Genomic DNA, 14,240 nt, shown 5'->3' with positions numbered 1-14,240 from the left:
AAAGTGTGGAACCATTTGCCACTACACGGAACAACCTACTCTGAAAACCAAGGTTTTCGAGACAAGTATTCCCACTGTGCCAAGGGCTTGGCTAGACTCGCACCTCGGCTACAAGATACCCTCCGGGTGACAATGCGCGCTACAAATCTGCTGGGCAGGGCTGCAATACATTCAAAGGAGCAAAGTCTGCCTTTCTTTAAATAGAAAAACGCCTAAACTCTGTGGCCTGAAAATATATGACGTCAGGACAGAACGTGGAGTTCTAGACAGGCGTGCCACACACCGAATGGGCAGCCCCTGGCTGCACCGCTTACAGCCGAGCGCGTCTGAGGGGCGCCTGTACTTTTACTGGGGCAGGAGACGTTTACCAAAATGACAGGCTGGAGCTGTGTGACACCACCTACCGGTGCGCACGAGTACTGCTTTAAGGTTTCCAGATAGAGTCTCACCTCTAGGTAATTTTCCACAAAATTTGTAATCTGTGGTTCACCCCTTTCTTTCTATCATCCTTTGCCTAATTTTCCAGCAAGTCAAGGTAGGGGGGGGATTAGCTAAACATATTTTTATAAAAATTAAGAACATAGAAGTATCCATAAGAAAAGGGTCACTTTGATGAGAGGAGAAACAAGACCTGGTAACAGGGACAGAACAGACCGAGAAGAGAGGAGGCCGGAGACAAATTGGGGACAGACAGTGGCACAGAACAGACGCATGTAACATGAGACAGAGAGTGGAGAAGTGTGGCTCACCGATTAGAGTGGCAGACCCTGAGGCAGAGGTCTGGCCCGGACCAGGGTTCAATTCCCGACGCGGAATGGGTCTTGGGCTCAATGTCCACGGACTCTATAATTCTCGCCTAGGTGCCTACTCTAATCATGGGTCCCACTCTGCAACTCTGGGCAATAGCTTGCTTAATCTCCACAACGGCCCCGAAAGTGCTAGGATGCCTGGCCTCACCTTGGAAGTACCCAGTAAGGGGCATATCACAGGGAAAGCCAGGAAGGGTTCCACAGCGGTATACAGCGCCAAGATGCCTGTCAGGTGATAGTGCGCTTTACAAGTATACACATTACATTTACATTTTTTAGTGACGCACCTGGGCTAAGTGACTAATAGAGACAGTAAAACTAAGGAACACAAGAAAAAAACAGCGACACCAGGAGCCCTACAAAAGAGCAGAGGGACTCAAGGGGTCAGAGAGAGGGAGATTATACAGTGGGGCAGAAGACAACACACCGCGACATGGGACACACATGGGAAGATTGACGAAGAAGAGACGGGGGACACCTTGGGATACAGACTGGCAGTGAGGAGGGAATACTCACAATAGAGAGACACCAGGGGGTGGACACGGGGAATACAATCAGTGGAACAGCAGAGGGCAGACTATAACAGATCAGAGACACACACCTGAAGACATCCTGACAGAAGTAGAGATTAGCACACACTGTAAGAACATACACAGGCAATGGAGAAAGTATGAAATTACCCAGCAGGCCGGCGGTGGAATCTGGTGAAAAGTCTGTGGAGTGCCAGATTTATACTGACACGAATCACTGTGCACCAGCCCTACCTGCCTATAAGATGACGAGCCTTTTCAGAAATCAACCCCTTTCCAAGCAGGTTTCCCCTCAGATACAAGACGCCGGGTGCATGGAGGCAGAATGCTGAATACAGGACATCCTCTCCACAGAAAGTGGGGGGCGCACTCTCCCCAATTCTTACCTGAAACTTCACAGCTCCCCCGTCTGTGATCTCCATTCTGCTTCTTCCCTGTGCGGTCAAGGACGGGACCGACTTTTCCTCAGAGCTGCCACTGCATACAAGCGCAGCGCAGTGTAGTGAGTAGTCCTGGGAGTGGCGTTTCCTGGTTCATCACCCCTCCCACTGTGACCTTACCTGCCTGGCATGTGACAAAGGTCACAGGAAACAATATGTTGTTAAGTGGCACATGGCCAACATAGAAACCATGCATCTACTATTTTGTAGAGATACTCGAGGTACACAGGAATATGCCCAACAATGCAGAGAATGGCCGACCAAAATCTGAAAAGCCTGCTTAGGCGAGATCATGACATGACAGACAATGCTGCAGAATGCAATGCACAAGGTGCCCAGACATAAGTACTGCAGAATGCAATGCACAAGGCACCCTGGCCCAGACATAAGTACTGCAGAATGCAATGCACAAGGCGCCCAGACATAAGGACTGCAGAATACAATGCACAAGGCGCCCAGACATAACTACTGCAGAATGCAATGCACAAGGCACCCAGCCCCAGACATAAGTACTGCAGAAGAAGGCACCAAGAGTCCAGACATATGTACTGCAGAATGCAAGGCACCAAGAGTCCAGACATAATTACTGCAGAATGCAATGCACAAGGCACCCAGGCCCAGACATAAGTACTGCAGAATGCAATGCACCAGGCGCCCAGGCCCAGACATAAGTACTGCAGAATGCAATGCACGAGGCGCCCAGACATAAGTACTGCAGAATGCAATGCAGAAGGAACCCAGGCCCAGACATAAGTACTGCAGAATGCAATGCACCCAGGCCCAGACATAAGTACTGCAGAATGCAATGCACGAGCCGCCCAGGCCCAGACATAAGTACTGCAGAATGCAATGCACAAGGCACCCAGGCCCAGACATAAGTACTGCAGAATGCAATCACCCAGGCATAAGTACTGCAGAATGCAATCACCCAGGCCCAGACATAAGTACTGCATAAGGCACTGTACAAGGCACCCAGGCCCAGACATAAGTACTGCAGAATGCAATCACCCAGGCCCAGACATAAGTACTGCAGAATGCAATGTAAAAGGCGCCCAGATTTAAGTACTGTAGAATGCAATGCACAAGGCGCCCAGACATAAGTACTGCAGAATTCAATGCACAAGGCACCAAGAGTCCAGTCATAAGTACTGCAGAATGCAATGCACAAGGCACCCAGGCCCAAACAAAACTACTGCAGAATGCAATGCACGAGGCGCCCAGGCCAGGACATAAGTACTGCAGAATGCAATGCACAAGGCACCCAGGCCCAGCCATAAGTACTGCAGAATGCAATCACCCAGGCCCAGACATAAGTACTGCAGAATGCAATGTACAAGGCACCCAGGCCCAGACTTAAGTACTGTAGAATGCAATGCACAAGGCACCAAGAGTCCAGACATGATTACTGCAGAATGCAATGCACAAGGCACCCAGACATAAGTACTGCAGAATGCAATGCACAAGGCACCCAGGCCCGGACATAAGTACTGCAGAATGCAATGCACGAGGCGCCCAGGCCCAGACATAAGTACTGCAGAATGCAATGCACAAGGCACCCAGGCCCGGACATAAGTACTGCAGAATGCAATGCACGAGGCGCCCAGGCCCAGACATAAGTACTGCAGAATGCAATGCAGAAGGCACCCAGGCCCAGACATAAGTACTGCAGAATGCAATGCACCCAGGCCCAGACATAAGTACTGCAGAATGCAATGCACAAGGCGCCCAGGCCCAGACATAAGTACTGCAGAATGCAATGCACAAGGCACCCAGGCCCAGACATAAGTACTGCAGAATGCAATCACCCAGGCCCAGACATAAGTACTGCAGAATGCAATGTACAGGGCGCCCAGATTTAAGTACTGTAGAATGCAATGCACAAGGCACCCAGGCCCAGACATATGTACTGCATAAGGCACTGTACAAGGCACCCAGGCATAAGTACTGCAGAATGCAATGCACAAGGCACCCAGGCCCAGACATAAGTACTGCAGAATGCAATGCACAAGGCACCAAGAGTCCAGTCATAAGTACTGCAGAATGCAAGGCACCAAGAGTCCAGACATAAGTACTGCAGAATGCAATGCACAAGGCGCCCAGACATAAGTACTGCAGAATGCAATGCACAAGGCACCAAGAGTCCAGTCATAAGTCCTGCAGAATGCAATGCACAAGTCACCCAGGCCCACACAAAACTACTGCAGAATGCAATGCGCAAGGCACCCAGGCCCAGACATAAGTACCGCAGAATGCAATGCACCCAGGCCCAGACATAAGTACTGCAGAATGCAATGCCCAAGGCACCAAGAGTCCAGACATAAGTACTGCAGAAGGCCATGCACAAGGCACCAAGAGTCCAGACATAAGTACTGCAGAATGCCATGCACAAGGCACCCAGACATAAGTACTGCGGAATGTAATGCACAAGGCGCCCAGGCCCAGACATAAGTACTGCAGAATGCAATGCAAAAGGCACCCAGGCCCAGACATAAGTACTGCAGAATGCAATGCACAAGGCACCCAGAGTCCAGACATAAGTACTATAGAATGCCATGCACAAGACGCCCAGACATAGGTACTGCAGAATGCAATGCACAAGCCACCAAGAGTCCAGTCATAAGTACTGCAGAATGCAATGCACAAGGCACCCAGGCCCAAACAAAACTACTGCAGAATGCAATGCACGAGGCGCCCAGGCCAGGACATAAGTACTGCAGAATGCAAGGCACAAGGCACCCAGGCCCAGACATAAGTACTGCAGAATGCAATCACCCAGGCCCAGACATAAGTACTGCAGAATGCAATGTACAAGGCACCCAGGTCCAGACTTAAGTACTGTAGAATGCAATGCACAAGGCACCAAGAGTCCAGACATGATTACTGCAGAATGCAATGCACAAGGCACCCAGACATAAGTACTGCAGAATGCAATGCACAAGGCACCCAGGCCCGGACATAAGTACTGCAGAATGCAATGCACGAGGCGCCCAGGCCCAGACATAAGTACTGCAGAATGCAATGCACAAGGCACCCAGGCCCGGACATAAGTACTGCAGAATGCAATGCACGAGGCGCCCAGGCCCAGACATAAGTACTGCAGAATGCAATGCAGAAGGCACCCAGGCCCAGACATAAGTACTGCAGAATGCAATGCACCCAGGCCCAGACATAAGTACTGCAGAATGCAATGCACAAGGCGCCCAGGCCCAGACATAAGTACTGCAGAATGCAATGCACAAGGCACCCAGGCCCAGACATAAGTACTGCAGAATGCAATCACCCAGGCCCAGACATAAGTACTGCAGAAAGCAATGTACAGGGCGCCCAGATTTAAGTACTGTAGAATGCAATGCACAAGGCTCCCAGGCCCAGACATATGTACTGCATAAGGCACTGTACAAGGCACCCAGGCCCAGACATAAGTACTGCAGAATGCAATGCACAAGGCACCCAGGCCCAGACATAAGTACTGCAGAATGCAATGCACAAGGCACCAAGAGTCCAGTCATAAGTACTGCAGAATGCAAGGCACCAAGAGTCCAGACATAAGTACTGCAGAATGCAATGCACAAGGCGCCCAGACATAAGTACTGCAGAATGCAATGCACAAGGCACCAAGAGTCCAGTCATAAGTACTGCAGAATGCAATGCACAAGTCACCCAGGCCCACACAAAACTACTGCAGAATGCAAGGCACCCAGGCCCAGACATAAGTACCGCAGAATGCAATGCACCCAGGCCCAGACATAAGTACTGCAGAATGCAATGCCCAAGGCACCAAGAGTCCAGACATAAGTACTGCAGAAGGCCATGCACAAGGCACCAAGAGTCCAGACATAAGTACTGCAGAATGCCATGCACAAGGCACCCAGACATAAGTACTGCGGAATGTAATGCACAAGGCGCCCAGGCCCAGACATAAGTACTGCAGAATGCAATGCAAAAGGCACCCAGGCCCAGACATAAGTACTGCAGAATGCAATGCACAAGGCACCCAGAGTCCAGACATAAGTACTATAGAATGCCATGCACAAGACACCCAGGCCCAGACATAGGTACTGTAGAATGCAATGCACAAGCCACCAAGAGTCCAGTCATAATTACTGCAGAATGCAATGCACCCAGGCCCAAACATAAGTACTGCAGAATGAAATGCACAAGGCACCCAGGCCCAGACAGAAGTACTACAGAATGCCATGCACAAGGCACCCAGGCCCAGACTTAAGTACTGCAGAATGCATTGCACAAGGCACCAAGAGTCCAGACATATGTACTGCAGAATGCAATGCACAAGGCACCCATGCCCAGACATAAGTACTGCAGAATGCAATGCAAAAGGCACCCAGGCCCGGACATAAGTAATGCAGAATGCAATGCACAAGGCACCAAGAGTCCAGACATAAGTACTGCAGAATGCCATGCACAAGGCACCCAGGCCCAGACTTAAGTACTGCAGAATGCAATGCACAAGGCACCCAGGCCCAGACATAAGTACTGCAGAATGCAATGCACAAGGCACCCAGGCCCAGACATAAGTACTGCAGAAGAAGGCACTAAGAGTCCAGACATATGTACTGCAGAATGCAATGCACAAGGCACCAAGAGTCCAGACATAATTACTGCAGAATACAAGGCACCCAGGCCCAGACATAAGTACTGCAGAATGCAATGCACCAGGCGCCCAGGCCCAGACATAAGTTCTGCAGAATGCAATGCACGAGGCGCCCAGGCCCAGACATAAGTACTGCAGAATGCAATGCACAAGGCACCCAGGCCCGGACATAAGTACTGCAGAATGCAATGCACGAGGCGCCCAGGCCCGGACATAAGTACTGCAGAATGCAATGCAGAAGGAACCCAGGCCCAGACATAAGTACTGCAGAATGCAATGCACCCAGGCCCAGACATAAGTACTGCAGAATGCAATGCACGAGGCGCCCAGGCCCAGACATAAGTACTGCAGAATGCAATGCACAAGGCACCCAGGCCCAGACATAAGTACTGCAGAATGCAATCACCCAGGCCCAGACATAAGTACTGCAGAATGCAATCACCCAGGCCCAGACATAAGTACTGCATAATGCAATGTAAAAGTCGCCCAGATTTAAGTACTGTAGAATGCAATGCACAAGGCGCCCAGACATAAGTACTGCAGAATGCAATGCACAAGGCACCCAGACATAAGGACTGCAGAATACAATGCACAAGGCGCCCAGACATAACTACTGCAGAATGCAATGCACAAGGCACCCAGCCCCAGACATAAGTACTGCAGAAGAAGGCACCAAGAGTCCAGACATATGTACTGCAGAATGCAAGGCACCAAGAGTCCAGACATAATTACTGCAGAATGCAATGCACAAGGCACCCAGGCCAAGACATAAGTACTGCAGAATGCAATGCACCAGGCGCCCAGGCCCAGACATAAGTACTGCAGAATGCAATGCACGAGGCGCCCAGGCCCGGACATAAGTACTGCAGAATGCAATGCAGAAGGAACCCAGGCCCAGACATAAGTACTGCAGAATGCAATGCACCCAGGCCCAGACATAAGTACTGCAGAATGCAATGCACGAGCCGCCCAGGCCCAGACATAAGTACTGCAGAATGCAATGCACAAGGCACCCAGGCCCAGACATAAGTCCTGCAGAATGCAATCACCCAGGCATAAGTACTGCAGAATGCAATCACCCAGGCCCAGACATAAGTACTGCATAAGGCACTGTACAAGGCACCCAGGCCCAGACATAAGTACTGCAGAATGCAATCACCCAGGCCCGGACATAAGTACTGCAGAATGCAATGCACGAGGCGCCCAGGCCCAGACATAAGTACTGCAGAATGCAATGCACAAGGCACCCAGGCCCGGACATAAGTACTGCAGAATGCAATGCACGAGGCGCCCAGGCCCAGACATAAATACTGCAGAATGCAATGCAGAAGGCACCCAGGCCCAGACATAAGTACTGCAGAATGCAATGCACCCAGGCCCAGACATAAGTACTGCAGAATGCAAGCACAAGGCGCCCAGGCCAAGACATAAGTACTGCAGAATGCAATGCACAAGGCACTCAGGCCCAGACATAATACTGCAGAATGCAAGCACCCAGGCCCAGACATAAGTACTGCAGAATGCAATGTACAGGGCGCCCAGATTTAAGTACTGTAGAATGCAATGCACAAAGCACCCAGGCCCAGACATATGTACTGCATAAGGCACTGTACAAGGCACCCAGGCATAAGTACTGCAGAATGCAATGCACAAGGCACCCAGGCCCAGACATAAGTACTGCAGAATGCAATGCACAAGGCACCAAGAGTCCAGTCATAAGTACTGCAGAATGCAAGGCACCAAGAGTCCAGACATAAGTACTGCAGAATGCAATGCACAAGGCGCCCAGACATAAGTACTGCAGAATGCAATGCACAAGGCACCAAGAGTCCAGTCATAAGTACTGCAGAATGCAATGCACAAGTCACCCAGGCCCACACAAAACTACTGCAGAATGCAATGCACAAGGCACCCAGGCCCAGACATAAGTACCGCAGAATGCAATGCACCCAGGCCCAGACATAAGTACTGCAGAATGCAATGCCCAAGGCACCAAGAGTCCAGACATAAGTACTGCAGAAGGCCATGCACAAGGCACCAAGAGTCCAGACATAAGTACTGCAGAATGCCATGCACAAGGCACCCAGAGATAAGTACTGCGGAATGTAATGCACAAGGCGCCCAGGCCCAGACATAAGTACTGCAGAATGCAATGCAAAAGGCACCCAGGCCCAGACATAAGTACTGCAGAATGCAATGCACAAGGCACCCAGAGTCCAGACATAAGTACTATAGAATGCCATGCACAAGACACCCAGGCCCAGACATAGGTACTGCAGAATGCAATGCACAAGCCACCAAGAGTCCAGTCATAAGTACTGCAGAATGCAATGCACAAGGCACCCAGGCCCAAACAAAACTACTGCAGAATGCAATGCACGAGGCGCCCAGGCCAGGACATAAGTACTGCAGAATGCAATGCACAAGGCACCCAGGCCCAGACATAAGTACTGCAGAATGCAATCACCCAGGCCCAGACATAAGTACTGCAGAATGCAATGTACAAGGCACCCAGGCCCAGACTTAAGTACTGTAGAATGCAATGCACAAGGCACCAAGAGTCCAGACATGATTACTGCAGAATGCAATGCACAAGGCACCCAGACATAAGTACTGCAGAATGCAATGCACAAGGCACCCAGGCCCGGACATAAGTACTGCAGAATGCAATGCACGAGGCGCCCAGGCCCAGACATAAGTACTGCAGAATGCAATGCACAAGGCACCCAGGCCCGGACATAAGTACTGCAGAATGCAATGCACGAGGCGCCCAGGCCCAGACATAAGTACTGCAGAATGCAATGCAGAAGGCACCCAGGCCCAGACATAAGTACTGCAGAATGCAATGCACCCAGGCCCAGACATAAGTACTGCAGAATGCAATGCACAAGGCGCCCAGGCCCAGACATAAGTACTGCAGAATGCAATGCACAAGGCACCCAGGCCCAGACATAAGTACTGCAGAATGCAATCACCCAGGCCCAGACATAAGTACTGCAGAATGCAATGTACAGGGCGCCCAGATTTAAGTACTGTAGAATTGTTAGACGGGGACCTGGAGGGTCGGCCGAGCACAGTGATCGCACAGACAGGTAACTTCCCCCCCCACAGATGGACACCACACAAAGTTCAGGGTAACACCTTTTATAGGCAGTAGAGTGGTACGATACAAGGCAATCAGGACACGATGATCCTCTCAATTCTAGTCTCTAGTAGGGGAAGGGGGTAGCGGGACAGTCTGGGTACCCACGGGTACGGGGGTGTAACGGTGATGGCTCACAATCCTCGAGCTCGGTGTTCGGAGGGGTCAGACCGCGGCAGCGCCGGCAGGTCCCGAAGAGGTCGTAGGTGGCAACGGGCCGCGGCAGCGCCAGCAGGTCCCAACGAGGATGAAGGTTACAACGGGCCGCGGCAGCGCCAGCAGGTCCCACGAGAATGCAGGTTGCAACGGGCCGCGGCAGCGCCAGCAGGTCCCACGAGGATGAAGGTTACAACGGGCCGCGGCAGCGCCAGCAGGTCCCACGAGGATGAAGGTTACAACGGGCCGCGGCAGCGCCAGCAGGTCCCACGAGGATGAAGGTTACAACGGGCCGCGGCAGCGCCAGCAGGTCCCAACGAGGATGAAGGTTGCAGAGGGCCGCGGCAGCGCCAGCAGGCAGGACAATAGTTCACAAGGCAGGGCTGTGGCAGCGCCAGCAGTCCGTCAAGGATGAGTTCGTCGCGGTGTCTCTCGACTCCAGGATACAACTGCCTTCCTGTCCTGGGGCTGCCTCAGTTATAGGTCTGGCGCCCTTTGATGTCCGGACCCTCGCTCTTGGAGGTCGGGAGGTCTGGGATGAGGGAGTCCAGACACCCAGCAGGGGGGTGGAGCCAGTGCCCGAGGAGGCTGGGGGTGCTCGGCACCTGGCGGGGGAGAGCCATCGACACTTCGTACTCCCATTGACCTGCCAAGTGGGCCGTTCACCTCCTGGGTGGAGGGTGGTGCCGGGATGTCGGGGCCTGGCCAGGCCCAGGGTTGGGGTCGGGCTGAGGCCGCACGGCCGCGTGGTGCCGTGTCCAAGATGGCGGCTGGGCCGGGCAATGGTGCTGACGGTGGCCCGGGCCCTGTCCTGCGGGGAGGGAGCGAGCCCTTCATGTGGCCTGTCCAACATGCGTCCCCCCCAGCTGAAGGCGGGGAGAGTCACCCATCTTCTTGGGGACTTTCCTCGTCGAGGCGGAAAAAGCGGGACAGGCCATCCGCGTTGGCGTGGTCTTGGCCGGGTCGATGTTCCACAGTGAAGTCCATCCCCTGCAGGGAGATGGACCAACGTAGTAGTTTCGGGTTTTCCCCCCGCATCTGCATGAGCCATTGCAGGGGTCGATGATCGGTCTGGACCCGGAAGTGGGTGCCGAAGAGATAAGGCCGGAGCTTTTTGAGGGCCCACACCACGGCGAAGGCCTCCCTCTCGATGGTGCTCCAGCGTCGTTCTCGGGCCAGGAGCCGTCTGCTGATGAAAGCCACTGGCTGGTCAAGTCCTTCGGGGTTCAGCTGGGAAAGGACTGCCCCAACGCCATGGTCGGAGGCATCTGTTTGGACGATAAATTCCCGGCTGTAGTCGGGGGCCTGGAGCACCGGGGCGGAGCACATGGCGGCCTTCAGCTTCTCGAAGGCCGCTTGACAGTCTGGGGTCCAGTTGACCTTCTTTGGTTGGTTTTTGGAGGTGAGTTCCGTGAGGGGCCCTACGATGCTGCCATAGTCCCTCACGAACCGTCGGTAGTAGCCTGTGAGTCCCAAGAAGGCGCGGACCTCGGTCTGGGTGATGGGGGACTGCCACGACTGGATGGCAGCGATCTTGAGTTGCAGAGGGGCCACCAGACCGCTTCCCACCTGGTGCCCGAGATAGGTCACGGACCCCTGGCCAATTTGGCATTTGCTGGCCTTGATCGTGAGGCCAGCTCGTTGGAGGGCCTGTAGCACCTCTCGGAGGTGGTGGAGGTGGTCGGACCAGTGGTGGCTGTACACAGCGATATCGTCCAGGTAGGCGGCGCTGAATCCTTCGAGTCCTGCCAGGACCTGGTTTACTAGCCGCTGAAATGTTGCAGGCGCATTCTTCATGCCGAATGGCATGACCTTGAAGTGATAGTGGCCATCAGGGGTAGAGAATGCCGATCGTTCTTGGGCCCGGGGTGTGAGACCGATCTGCCAGTAGCCCGCTGTCAGGTCGAAGATGCTGAGGTAGCGGGCAGCTCCCATGCGGTCGATTAGTTCATCTGCTCGGGGGATGGGGTGTGCGTCTGTTCTGGTGACCGCATTCCCGGTAGTCGACGCAGAACCGGAGCTCCGGCGTGGCGCCGGGGGCGGCCGCTTTGGGGACCAGTACCACTGGGCTGGCCCAGGGGCTGTCTGAGGGCTCGATGATCCCGAGTGTGAGCATCTTGGCCACCTCCTCTTGGATGCAGGCCCGTACCCGATCTGGTACGCGGTAGGCCCGATGGCGGATAGGGGGACTGTCTCCAGTGTCCACGTCGTGTAAGCACCAGGGGGTGACCCCTGGGGTGAGGGAGAACAGGGTGGAGAACTGGAGCAGGAGGACTCGGCAGTCTTGGCGCTGTTCCAGGGTGAGGGCCTCCGAGAGTCGGACCCCGTCCACGGAGCCGTCCTTCTCCCGTGACCGTAGGAGGTCAGGAAGGGGTTCGGAGTCCTCCTCGGTTCCATTGTCGGTTGCCATCAGGAGACTGAGTTCGGAGCGTACAAAGTGGGGTTTCAGTCTATTAGCGTGGAGGACCCGGAGAGGGTTTCGGGAAGATTCCATATCGATGAGATAGGTGACAGGGCTCTTGCGCTCGATTACTTTGAAGGGCCCCGTCCATTTGTCTTGCAGGGCGCATGGTTCGGTGGGAGACATTACCCACACTTGTTGGCCGGGTTCAAATTCGATGGAGGATGCATTTTGATCGTACCACCTTTTCATGTCCTCCTGACTGGCCTCCAGGTTTGCTTTTGCCATCTCTCTGAACCTTCTGGTCTGGTTGCGGAGGGTTAGGAGGTACTTGAAAACATCTGGAGTGTTCTTTAGAGGGGGCATTTCCCAGCCTTCTTTGACTAGGCTGAGCGGGCCTCGCACCGGGTGTCCATACAAGAGTTCGAAAGGGCTGAAGCCGAGGGACTTCTGGGGGACTTCTCGGTAGGCAAAGAGAAGGCACGGTAGTAGCACATCCCACTGGCGACGGAGGGGCTCTTCCAACCCCCCAATCATCCCTTTGAGCGTGCGGTTGAACCGCTCAACCAGTCCGTTCCCTTGAGGGTGATAGGGGGTCGTGAATCGGTAGGTGACCCCACACTGTTGCCAGAGGGACTTCATGTATTTTGAGATAAAGTTCGTACCCCTGTCGCTGACGACTTCCCAGGGGAAGCCCACTCGAGAGAAGATCCCCATCAAGGCTCGACCCACTACTGGGGCTGTTATCGTACGAAGGGGGACCGCCTCAGGATAGCGGGTAGCGTGATCCACCAGGACCAGGATGAAGCGATGTCCCTGTGCTGTTCGGGGGTCCAGGGGCCCCACAATGTCTATTCCCACCCTTTCGAACGGGGTGGTCACCACGGGGAATGGTTGTAGGGGTGCCTTGAGTTTGCGGCCGCTCTTCCCACTGGCCTGGCAGGTCGGGCAGGACCGGCAATGGTTGGATACGTCATTTCTCATTTTGGGCCAAAAAAAGTGAGTCACCAGGCGGTGGTAGGTCTTGTCTTGGCCCAGGTGCCCGGCCAGGGGGACATCATGGGCTAGGTGCAACAGGAAGTCTCTGAAGTGGAGGGGCACCACCAGCACTCGCCCGGCCCCCAGTTCTGCGATTTTCTGTTCGCTGTACAAGAGATCATTGTCCCAATAAACCCAGTGGGCCCCGGTGGTGTCTCCTTGGCTCTGGGCGAGCGCTTGCTGTCGCAATCCCTCGAGGGAGGGGCAGGTCTTTTGCTCCTGCCGGAATTGTTCCTGGGTGGGCCCCCCTTCTTGACGCCACTGAGCCAGGTCGGGAAGCTCGGGGGGCTGTGTGGACCCCTCTGGGGTGGGGTCCGGGTGGTCGGTCTGGAGGAAGTCTTCTTCTGGAGTGATCGAGGGCGGAGGTGCTGCCCATTCTGGTTCTTCTGGTCTAGGGATGGTGCGGGTGGCCATGGACCGGGTGGTTACGCACGCCCAGTCCGGGAGACCCAACATCCCCAGATGCTCTCTTCTTTCCACAGCGGCCCACGGGGAGCTCTCGAGATCGTTCCCCAGGAGGCAGTCTACGGGGGCATCGTCACGGACAGTTACTTTCAGCATGCCGGACACTCCTCCCCATTCGAAGGGGACGCAGGCCATCCGACACAGGCTCTCCGAGTTATCTGCCGATCGGACGGGGCAAAGTACGTTTGGTAGGATTTGTTCTGGGGTCACCAGGTGACAGCGGACGGCCGTCACACTGGCCCCGGTGTCACGCAGGGCCTCGGCCTTGCGCCCATTGATGCTCACCCATTGGCTGTACTTCCGAGTGTTGGCGGGCAGGTGAGTCCGCGGGACCATGTCTCTTCCTCCTAGGCATGCCAGGGTCATGGCGGCGGGTTCCCACTCGAACTGCTCCGACTCATAGGTCTCCGTGTCTTCGGAGACTTGTTCCGCTCCCAGGGCGGCGGCCGCCATCTAGCGGGGCCCAGGGGGCCTGGTTCTTCGGGCAGGTCGGGTCACTGGCATAGTGGCCGACTCGCTGGCATCGATGACACGTCACGTTAGCTCGGAACCCCGGGCGCATCGGGGGGTTTCCCCGGCCTGCTGGGGCCGGGGTGGCGTTAGTGGGTGCGGCCGGGGCGGCGTCTCTGCCCCGGCCCGGGCCTCCT

The 14,240-nt window shown here is 54.5% G+C and overlaps 1 protein-coding gene across 1 annotated transcript in view; it reads right to left on the bottom strand.

Moving 5' to 3' along the window:
- ANAPC7 (anaphase promoting complex subunit 7) overlaps window positions 1-1,897 on the bottom strand; it is a 250,367-nt gene extending 248,470 nt beyond the window's left edge. Inside the window, exon 1 of the mRNA XM_078667494.1 lies at window positions 1,726-1,897. The gene's annotated coding sequence lies outside the window, so the exon portion shown is untranslated. The remainder of the gene's footprint in view (window positions 1-1,725) is intronic.
- Between the last annotated feature and the right edge of the window lie 12,343 nt (window positions 1,898-14,240).

This window comes from Lissotriton helveticus, chromosome 11 (assembly GCF_964261635.1).
Source record: "Lissotriton helveticus chromosome 11, aLisHel1.1, whole genome shotgun sequence".
NCBI classification, from domain to species: Eukaryota; Metazoa; Chordata; class Amphibia; order Caudata; family Salamandridae; genus Lissotriton; species Lissotriton helveticus.
The sequence above is the reverse complement of the archived record's forward strand: the minus strand, read 5'-3'. Positions and strand labels throughout refer to the sequence as shown.